Below are 11,179 nucleotides of genomic sequence, written 5' to 3'. Positions count from 1 at the left end.
CCTCCGGTGAGGTGAGCTGACCGTCGGGGCCGGTAGGAATCGCGCTCTCAAGTTCTGCAGGCAGAGGGATGGTGTTAACAAACCCCCCTTTTTCACCCTTTGAATGCCAGTCCCTGATCATTGAGACAAGCTCTTGCGAAAAAAAAACCCCAACCTCTGGATCAACATTTCTGCTCACGAAAAGGGCATCAGGAAGACCGGTATAAGCCCCCATGTTCTCATACACCTCGAATTCTGGCCAAATTTGATCTTTCTAAACCCACTACTTTTATACAAAATTGTATATATTTTAATTTTCGCATAAATTTGACAAAGTTGTAAATCAATTTCTCATTATAGGAACATCAGATATAACTTTCATGGGTCGCGATCGAGAGCTAAAGTGATTAGCTTTCAGCCTATACCCCCTTTTATTTTTCCTTTACAGTCCCTTTAAGAAAGTTAAAAAGATCTCTAATCAATTTTCTCAAACGTATTTTCTGAAAGTTTTCTCATTTGGTGAAACCTGATCTTTCGAGTTTAATTTAAGGATTAGATTAGAATCAGTACTTTTTATAACTATTAATTACTACTTAACCGGGAGATTAAGGGAGGATAATTAAATTGAGGGGAAAACCACTTAGCCGAGGGCCTCCAAGACCTTTATGGGGTTCTAAACCTCACGAGCGTTTTCCCCTCAATTTAATTATCCTCATGAAAACTCCCGGTTAAGTAGTAATTTATCGTTTAATCTCCTGTTCAACGAAATAACCAACCGTGGGGGATAAAATAATAATGAAATCATAAACTATCAATTATGATTTTAATTCTCTTATTTCTTACTAGTGCATATGGAAGAATATTTAATTTCTTGATCTAAATCTTGAATTAAATCTGTATCGATCACAGAGGGAGGATAAGTAATTATCCTCCCTGTAAAGAGGGAGGATAAGTAATTATCCTCCCTGTAAAAAGGGAGGATAAGTAATTATCCTCCCTGGAATTAAAAAAGGAGGGAATTTAAGGTTGGTTATTTCGCTGAACAGGAGATTAAAATTATAAAATAAATAGAGACCCTCCACGTGATTTGAAGATAAAAGATAATCCAGCGTGCCCGATTCACAACGGTACCCTTTAAAGACTTTTCTTTTCGAGAATGAAGAACACGTTCTTATTTTTCTATCTAAAACAAACGATATTCAAGTCGAACTCCTCCCTCAATAATCATAGTTTTGGGAAACTTTATTAAATTAAAATTGATAAAATTGGATTTTTTAAACCTTTAAGTAAAAAAAAGCTTGGCATTTGAAATTCAGGAGATTGAAATATTTAAAAGTTTGATAACATCAAACATTCAAAAACACAATATTTACAGCATAGTCTCAAATATAATTGAAATAATAAAAAAGTTAAATTTGAGACTATGCTGTAAGTAAATGTAACATTTATGTAAATCACATTTTTTTCGGAACACAAAGGATTTTTTTTTTAATAAATATTGATTATTGAAATCTAAAAAAAAATGTTTGGTAATGTTGTGAGTTTGAAAAATGAAAAATATATAATTAGATAAGTTCCAAGCATGGATATCCAGTCAGTAGATCAATGTAGGATTACTATTTTTATTCGATGGCAACCGTTTTTTACCAAATTCAAAGTTTGTAGAATATTTCCCAAAGGAAAAACTTTCAGAAAGCACTTTTTACTTTTAGTGACAACTTGTGGCAAATAAGCAAATATACGATTCATCTAATACAAATAATTCTTCAGAGGCTACTATATTGCCATTGGTCATCCTGGTCATAATCCTTGCATATTTCAAACTATGAATTCTGTAAGATCAAGAAATCAGGTTTCAAAGATATTGGGATTAATAAATTTAAGTTGGTATGGCAGACTAGATTCTTTAACAATGTATCTCATGGTACCCGACAACAGACTACACAGACTGCATCATACACTCTACCTGGATTGGTTCCATGTAATGTTTTTTGACTGACATCTGACGGTCACTTGTTGCATTCAGGTTTTCAGTTTTACAACTTTTAAAGAAATACTCAAATTTTTTAACATAACACATAACGTTTATGAATATTGTCTATTTTGCATTTCCTATTCAAAGGAGCCTTAAATATCCCTGAGTACAGATGTCTCCTGATTGGTCGTGTACAGTACTTGTACACAAGAACATGCTGTGGAAAATATCGCATATTATAGGTGTTAATCGATCTCTGTAGCCGACACTGTACTATTTAAAATTTAGATTTATTAAGAGACTCTAGATGTAATTTCAAATACCCCTCCAGTAAAAGAGTTAAAAGCCTACACTATAGAAAAGCTTCGATAAATCTGTAATGTTTTTCTTTCTAGTTTCTGTTGCATTTATATAAATCCGCAAGTCACTTTTAGAGAGAAATCGTGCAGATTTTGGAAATAAGGGATAAACATATATGTCTTCTTGAAATTGCATTTATAGTACAGTCTCTTTAAATAACATTAAATAAACGTTATCGAACCTTTGGAAAGTGGTAAAACTTAGATAAGGGGATCCATTCTCTAGTTCAAGATATATATAATATATACACTCTCTCATCAGTTCTCCTTTTCTTTATTCTGAAATCTACAAAAATAGCTGAACATTTTTGATAAAGATATTGAGTCTTTGCCATAAATTCAGATTTTCTATTTCTTTTGCAGCCCATGTTGCAGTAGACTTTAGATATTTAAAACTATTAATTCTTTAGATCAAATAATCTAAGTTTGAAATATCACAGGCTTACATCATCAGGTTACAAAAATATAGGTACTCTAACAAATTTGAGTTTGAGGCAAAGACTCAATTTCTTCGTATGCGTTGTAAATTTAATATGTGTTCAATTTATTTTGGACACTTTGTCGTTCTTATCAATTATCAGTAGAGCAATAGAAACTGTCTCATTTAGAACTGTTGAAATGTTTAACAATATTTTTAAGATTTTCCATAAATTCTTGCATATTGTGACACATCTCTTGTTTAATATTCAAAACTGACCTTTCCTTGCTTTATAATACAACTAAAATTAGAACTTTTGTTCTGTGAATCTCGGGATCTATCTCTATTTTATCCAGAGCTAATCTACGGATTATTTTAATTCTTCTTCAAGGTCCCGTGGTTGTTAATAGTTATACCCACATTGAATATTGAGAGCAATTGCGTTCACTGCAGACATCCGCTTATATTTTGGTTAAACATCTTTACCTTTTAAAAAAATGGAAAAACAATATTGGCATTGGACAACCTGGCCCATTTCTTCCTGTTTGTTTTGAGCATTTTTTTCTGTATTTTCAATTCAAAGGCTATTTTACCAAATACTTTCTTGTCTTGACTTGAAAATGCAAAACAACAAAAAAACAATGCATCATATACTCTCAGACAAATTAGAATCAATGATTCAAGACCAATGCTTTTTTATTACTCAAACCTTGAAATATCTGGAACAATTTTTCTTTTAGATTTGAGCCTAGATTCAAAAACATTAACCGAAAATTTAGATTTTTTTTGCATTTTTTTTCTAAAAATGCGAATATTTCTTCTTTTTCGCGAAATTTCGCATTAATTAGTTTCTCAAAAAAAATTGCGGAAAAAACGAAAGTGCGAAAAATTCATTTCGCGAAGAATGTGAAATTTTAGCAAAAAAGTTTGCGAAATAAGAAATAAACTATATGTATCCATATCTAATTTTTTTCTAATTTACGGTTATATTTCTATTTCATAGTATTTTGGCTCTTTTTGATAAATTGAATAACATTCTGTAAATATGGTGATGTTGTTTACTTTTTGATAAATTGAATAATATTCTGTAAATATGGTGATGTGTTTACTTTTTGATAAATTGAATAATATTCTGTAAATATGGTGATGCTGTTTACTTTTTGATAAATTGAATAATATTCTGTAAATATGGTGATGTTGTTTACTTTTTGATAAATTGAATAATATTCTGTAAATATAGTGATGCTGTTTACTTTTTGATAAATTGAATAATATTCTGTAAATATGGTGATGCTGTTTACTTTCTGATAAATTGAATAATATTCTGTAAATATGGTGATGCTGTTTACTTTTTGATAAATTGAATAATATTCTGTAAATATGGTGATGCTGTTTACTTTTTGATAAATTGAATAATATTATGTAAATATGGTGATGTTGTTTACTTTTTGATAAGTTGAATAATATTCTGTAAATATAATTATGTTGTTTACTTTTTAATAAATTGAATAATATTCTGTAAATAGGGTTATGCTGTTTACTTTTAGATAAATTGAATAATATTCTGTAAATATGGTGATGCTGTTTACTTTTTGATAAATTGAATAATATTCTGTAAATATGGTGATGTTGTTTACTTTTTATTGTCACTTAAAACAGTTTCAAAGACATCACTCCTATCCCACTGGTGCGGGAAAATGCAAGAAATAAGAATACATTTTTCTGAATCTTGTTAACAAACCGGACAGCCGTTAATCTTGCGAGAAAATAACGAATTTTAAGAAAATCTACCGTGAACGGACCGTTAAATCGAAAAACCGTTCCATTATTTCAAACGTCGGTTTGAAAAATTCCGAATAGGCCCAACCCTATGCACAGATGCCTATTTTTCCAACCTTTTATTTTTGCAGCTTTATCATGCTCAGTAGAATTCTCTCAAAAGTAATTAGCCTGTCCTTTAAATTTCTTATAATGTTCATCAGTGAAACAATTCATTTCATAGAATTCAATTTTTTTTAATGCCAAGAAATGTTATTTAAAGAGCTCTTGAATTATACTGTTATCAGACTGGAAGACTCTTAGTGAAAATTGAAATAGTTTGCCGATGGTAAAACATTATTTGAATAAAAAACTGTGTAGCCTTTTAAAAACCGCGTGTTGCTTCTGAATCGGCAATGCAACATTAAAGGGAGTGCACTTAAAATTTCAATAATAAACCCTTTACACAGTTATACATAAAGTTAAACAAACAAAATCTGATTTTTTATATTTATATACTTGCACACCCGATATGGTAGACCTTTGATATTTTATATTATGAATTATGTTGGATCAAATAGTCTGGGTTTGAAATATCAAAGACTTGCATCATCCGATTGCAAATATATAGGGGTTAGAACATTTAAGCTTGTGGCAAGTACCAATTCTAATTACTTTAAATTATGATTGAATTTACAAGATTTTTTTCTTGCATAAAATGGCAACAAGCTTAAATAGTTCATAATATATTTACAACATCAATACATTTTAATAATATTAACAGGGTTCTAAGTATAAATAGATAATATGTTTGTTTTTCATACATCACGTCAAACTAAAGTAACTTGCACGTAAGATTGAAATCTTATATGTTTTCATGCGTAATTTTTCTAATTGAAGAGCTATTGCAGAGAAGAGTAAAAATGTTTTTGAATGAATTTAAAAAATATGGACCCAGATATTTGTGTATAAAGTAAAAAACTGCTTATTACGCTTTCTTTCAAAATACAATTGTTTAGAAAACAATGTTTTAAACTATAAGTCATTAAGTATCCGCCAATATTTGGACCTGGGAAACAAAACTTTTGTGCAGTTTTAATTTGGGATAGAATTCTACGTAAAAATTTGTTGCATGCAGGCCTGAATCAAACACCAGAGTGGGGAAAAAATAATTTTCCCCCTCATTTTCCCCGCATTTTTCGGGTTTTTTTTTAAAACTTTGTGATAGGTCCATGTGGGGTGTCTAAAGTCATAAACATTGGGTCCTGAAACTCAATTCTGGACTATATAATGCATTTCCCCCTCTCCTTATACCATTTCCCCCCCCCTTTCCCGCATTTCCCCCTCCTAAAGGCCAAAGAAGCCTCCTGACTTTATTACTAGAGATTTCTCTCTGATTTTTGCATGCAGACCTGGATTGTGATCTAGTTTTAAAATGAAAAACCAAAGTGGGGAGAAAATAATTTTTCCCCTGTCTGTCAATTCTGGAATCTATAAATAGAGATTTCTCTCAGATTTTTGCATGCAGAGCTGAATTGTGATCTAGTTTTGAATCAAACAACAAAATGTGGGGGAAAAAAATTTTCCGGCATTTTTCAGGTTTTTTTTTTGAAAACTTTGTGATAAGTCCATGTTCACCTCACAAATTATTCTGTAAAAAAACTGAATTAATAAAGATGATTTCTTGCAATTAATTCTTTTTTTGGACTAAATGTTATATACGATTTTATGAACAATTAAGTTTTGATGTTATATATAATAATCCTTTTTATTCTATGCTCAGTGATTCATCATCTAACTTAAATGTAATATAATATTGTAGATAAATTATTATCATATTTATTAAGAATGGTTTTCTCAGTTATTCATATGTTTAATCTTTTGTATATTATTATATGTATATCATGATTTTTAGCAAATGGAAACAATTCCAATATTTTTTTTTGTAAAATTGGAAATCCGCAAAACCTATTTGGGAAAATCTACAAATCTACGGAGAACGAAAAAGGGCGAAAATTGCAACTGATGAGTATTAATGAAACTATTGTTGTATCTAAAAATGAAAGTTTTCCTTTATACTTTGCCTTTCTTTAATCTCTAATTAATTTTTTTTATGAACATTTTCGTAATGGATTTTATTCGCGGCGCGAAATAATAGCAGAACAAAGGCAAAGTATGAAGGAAGCTCCTGCTGTAAGATACAAGAACAAAAGAAAACTTATTTAAACATTTGAAAACTTTGAAAAAATAGATTACTGAACACATTATAAATAACATTTAGTCCTAAAAAAGAATTACTTACAAGATATTATCTTTCTTAATTCAGTTTTTTACAGAATAATTGGTGAGGTAAACATTGACCCATCACATAGTTTTTGAAAAAACCTGAAAAATGCAGGAAAATTTTTTTTTCACATATTTATTCAAAACTAGATCACAATTCAGCTCTGCATGCAAAATTCAGAGAGAAATCTCTATAGTTATAAAGTCAGAAGGCATCTTTGGCCTTTAGGAGGGAGAAAATGCGGGAAAGGGGGGGGGAAGGTGTAAAGAGAAGGGGAAATGCATTATAAAATCCAGAATTGAGCTTCCCGACCAAATTTTGATGACTTTAGGCATTCCACATGGACCTAACACAAAGTTTTTGAAAAAATGTCTGAAAAATGCGGGAAAAATTATTTTTCCTACATTTTGGTGTTAAATTCAAAAACTAGATCACAATTCAGGTCTGCATGCAAAAAATCAGAGAGAAATCTCTAGTTATAAAGACAGAAGGCTTCTTGGCCTTTAAGGGAGAAAATGCGGGAAAGGGGGGGGAATGGTATAAGGAGAGGGGGAAATGGATTATAGAGTCCAAAATTGAGTTTCCCGACCCAATGTTTATGACTTTAGACACCCCACATGGACCTATCAAAAAGTTTTTGAAAAAATGCCCGAAAAATGCGGGAAAAATTATTTTTTTCCCACTTTGGTGTTTGATTCAAAAACTAGATCACAATTCAGGCCTGCATGCAAAAAATCAGAGAGAAATCTCTAAAAACGAAGTCAGAAGGCCCCCCCACCCTTTGTATGGAAATGTGGACATTCCCCTTTAAAAGTGCCTAATTTGAATATCGAGATCAAGCAAATCGGGATTGTGATTAACCAGAGCTAATCATTCAGGGTGTCCCAATAATTATGAAAATTGAGCGACAAACTTAAAATTGTCTTTGTTAAGAGTTAGCGTTGTACTACCTAATTTCAATGGTCAAAATCGAGTCTACTAGGTCTGCTGCAGCATATTTTATGCTAACAGTTATAAATTGTTTTGTTATTCTGCAAAACGTTGTCAGATGTTCTGTAACATTTTTATATGATAAACAGTGAAGAGGAACAACATAATGCAATTAAAAAAAAAAACATTATCATTTCTTAAAGCAGACGAAATATCTACAGATTGCAGGTTTCCTAGGAGGCATCACCATACTAAATAAAAAAAATAATTTACAAAGACGACATTAAAATCGTCACTTAATTCCCATGTTTATTGGGACACCCTGCACTTCAGTCACTTTCTTTCTCTCTCAGCCACTCATGTAATAAATACAGCCATCCCCATATTTGTTAACCTGAACATACCTAGATATACATGAGCTACGTAACATGATTGAAACATGCATTGTGATTAGATTAACTACGTTTATATCTATCTATGTTAATCTTCTAGAAAATACTTACATTCAACTTAAACATTCGAATTTTAGATTTAGCTTTTGCAAATACTTTTTAACCATGGTAACACTTTTGAGCCGTTAACTTGCATCATTTAACTATTTTGTTTCACTTTTGAGCCGTTGAAATATCTTTGAGCCATGGACTTATTTTTGAACAATGTTATATACTATTAAACCGTGCAAGAAGTCAAAATCTATTGTTAAATATCAAATGTCTACGTACGTGCATTATCAGGTTGAAAGGATATTAAGATTAGAAAGTTAGATTTTGTGTCGAGTATATCGGCCCTTCTTGAACAATGAACACCATTTTGAATTATTCCCTTATTCTTAATATATTAAAATACAAGATATCTCCTTAAGCTTAAACTGATAGAAATCCTAGTTTTTGATTTCACATTGCACACAAGCTTCCACAAGTTTAGAAAAATAAAAAAAAAATACGTTGAATACAAATCCTTAAAGTTTAAAACAATATAAATCCTTCAAGTTTAAACCAATTTAAATAAAGATCCTTCAGTTTTAAACCAATTTAGATAAATATCCTTCAGGTTTAAACCAATTTAAATAAAGATCCTTCCAGTTTAAACTAATTTAAATAAAGATCCTTCAAGTTTTAACCAATTTGAATAAATATCCTTCAATTTTTTAACCAATTTGAATTTAAAATTCTTTAAGTTTAAACCAATTCAAATAAATATTTTTCAAATTTAAGATAAAGATCCTTAAAAATTAAACCTATTAAAATAAAGATTCTTCAAGTTTAAACCAATCTTAATAAAGATACTTCAAGTTTAAACCAATTTGAATAAATATCCTTCAAGTTTCAACCAATTTAAATAAATATCCTTCAAGTTTAAACCAATTTTAATAAATATCCTTCAAGTTTAAACCAATTTAAATAAATATCCTTCAAGTTTAAACCAATTTGAATAAATATCCTTCAAGTTTAAACTAATTTAAATAAAGATCCTTCAAGTTTTAACCAATTTGAATAAAGATCCTTCAAGTTTAAACCAATTTGAATAAAGATACTTCAAGTTTAAACCAATTTAAATAAAGATACTTTAAGTTTAAACCAATTTGAATAAATATCCTTCTAGTTTAAACTAATTTAAATAAAGATCCTTCAAGTTTTAACCAATTTTAATAAATATCCTTCAATTTTTTAACCAATTTGAATTTAAAATTCTTTAAGTTTAAACCAATTTAAATAAATATTTTTCAAATTTAAGATAAAGATCCTTACAAATTAAACCTATTTAAATAAAGATTCTTCAAGTTTAAACCAATCTAAATAAAGATACTTCAAGTTTAAACCAATTTGAATAAAGGTCCTTTCAGTTTAAACCAATTTAAATAAATATCCTTCAAGTTTAAACCAATTTGAAATATCCTTCAAGTTTAAACCAATTTAAATAAATATCCTTCAAGTTTAAACCAATTTGAATAAATATCCTTCAAGTTTAAACCAATTTAAATAAATATCCTTCAAGTTTAAACCAATTTGAATAAATATCCTTCAAGTTTAAACTAATTTAAATAAAGATCCTTCAAGTTTTAACCAATTTGAATAAATATCCTTCAAGTTTAAACCAATTTGAATAAAGATACTTCAAGTTTAAACCAATTTGAATAAATATCCTTCAAGCTTAAACCAATTTGAATAAAGATTTTTTAAGTTGAACCACTTCATTCAAAGTTTAAATATATGGTTATGTGAAAATGTAGTGAAAGTTATTTCTAACTAGCGTACACAAACGTAAAATGAGGCAAAAAAATTATTAATTAATTTTGATTATTGCTAGAATATAAGATAAACTTGTGGTTTTCAACGTGAAAGCACTGAACCACTCATGGGAAATTAGTATTTCCTAATACTAAAACATACATCCTTTAATCTTTAATTAATTAATAAATTTAAAGGCAATTTATTTTCCAAATTTGGTCGAATTCACGATTGAAACAATTTTCAATTTAGGCAACTAAAATTAATTATGTTCTTTTTGACGCGAGGATAGCGCTCCTAGAACATATTTCAATATTTTATGATGATTCAATCCTTAATATTTGATGGTTCGGTTACAACCTTTAAACACTAGGGGTTAACGACCAATCCTGAGTATCTTACCATACCCTCGGGGAACAATGGATTTGTACTTATGACAGAAACAAATGCTTACAAAATTGTAAAGTATGTTTAGGGGGCTTAGTGAGATACTTCAATTTTCTTCAAGACAATTTTTCTAATTCGTGCTTATATCAACCTTCTACTGCACTCTTTTGTAACCACTTTAGATGCAATTAAATCGCAAATCGTTAATTAAATTAAATTATAATTAATCGTGAATGTGATGGTGTAGTAATATTTGTTTAGTCTCTAAAAATCCCCCCCCCCTCCTACCCCTACTATCATTTCCCCATACTATAGTTTCCGTCCATTCATACATATATTTGATGTGAGACTAGGTATATGTAGATACCGGTCTACAGTCTCTACAGGGTCTACAGGTAGAACCATATATCTAGCTAGTTATATCCTACCAGGCAAACAGTGAACACAACCATTTCAGGGTCAGGGACATATCAGACATATATAGGGTCAGGGGACACACCAGACATATATTGGGTCAAGGGACACATTAGACATATATAGGGTCAGAGGACACACCAGACATATACAGGGTCAGGGGGACACACCATACATATATAGGGTCAGGGACACACCAGACATATATAGGGTCAGGGGCACATCAGACATATATAGGGTCAGGGGACACACCAGACATATATTGGGTCAGGGTACACACCAGACATATATAGGGTCAGGGGACCCATTAGACATATTTAGGGTCAGGGGACACACCAGACATATATAGGGTCAGGGGACACACCAGACATACATAGGGCCAGGGGACACATCAGACATATATAGGGTCAGGGGACATTTATATTGTAAAAATATTAATCTTCGTGT

This window comes from Eurytemora carolleeae, unplaced genomic scaffold, assembly GCF_000591075.1.
Source record: "Eurytemora carolleeae unplaced genomic scaffold, Eaff_2.0 scaffold126, whole genome shotgun sequence".
NCBI classification, from domain to species: domain Eukaryota; kingdom Metazoa; phylum Arthropoda; class Copepoda; order Calanoida; family Temoridae; genus Eurytemora; species Eurytemora carolleeae.
This window is presented reverse-complemented; position numbering follows the sequence as displayed.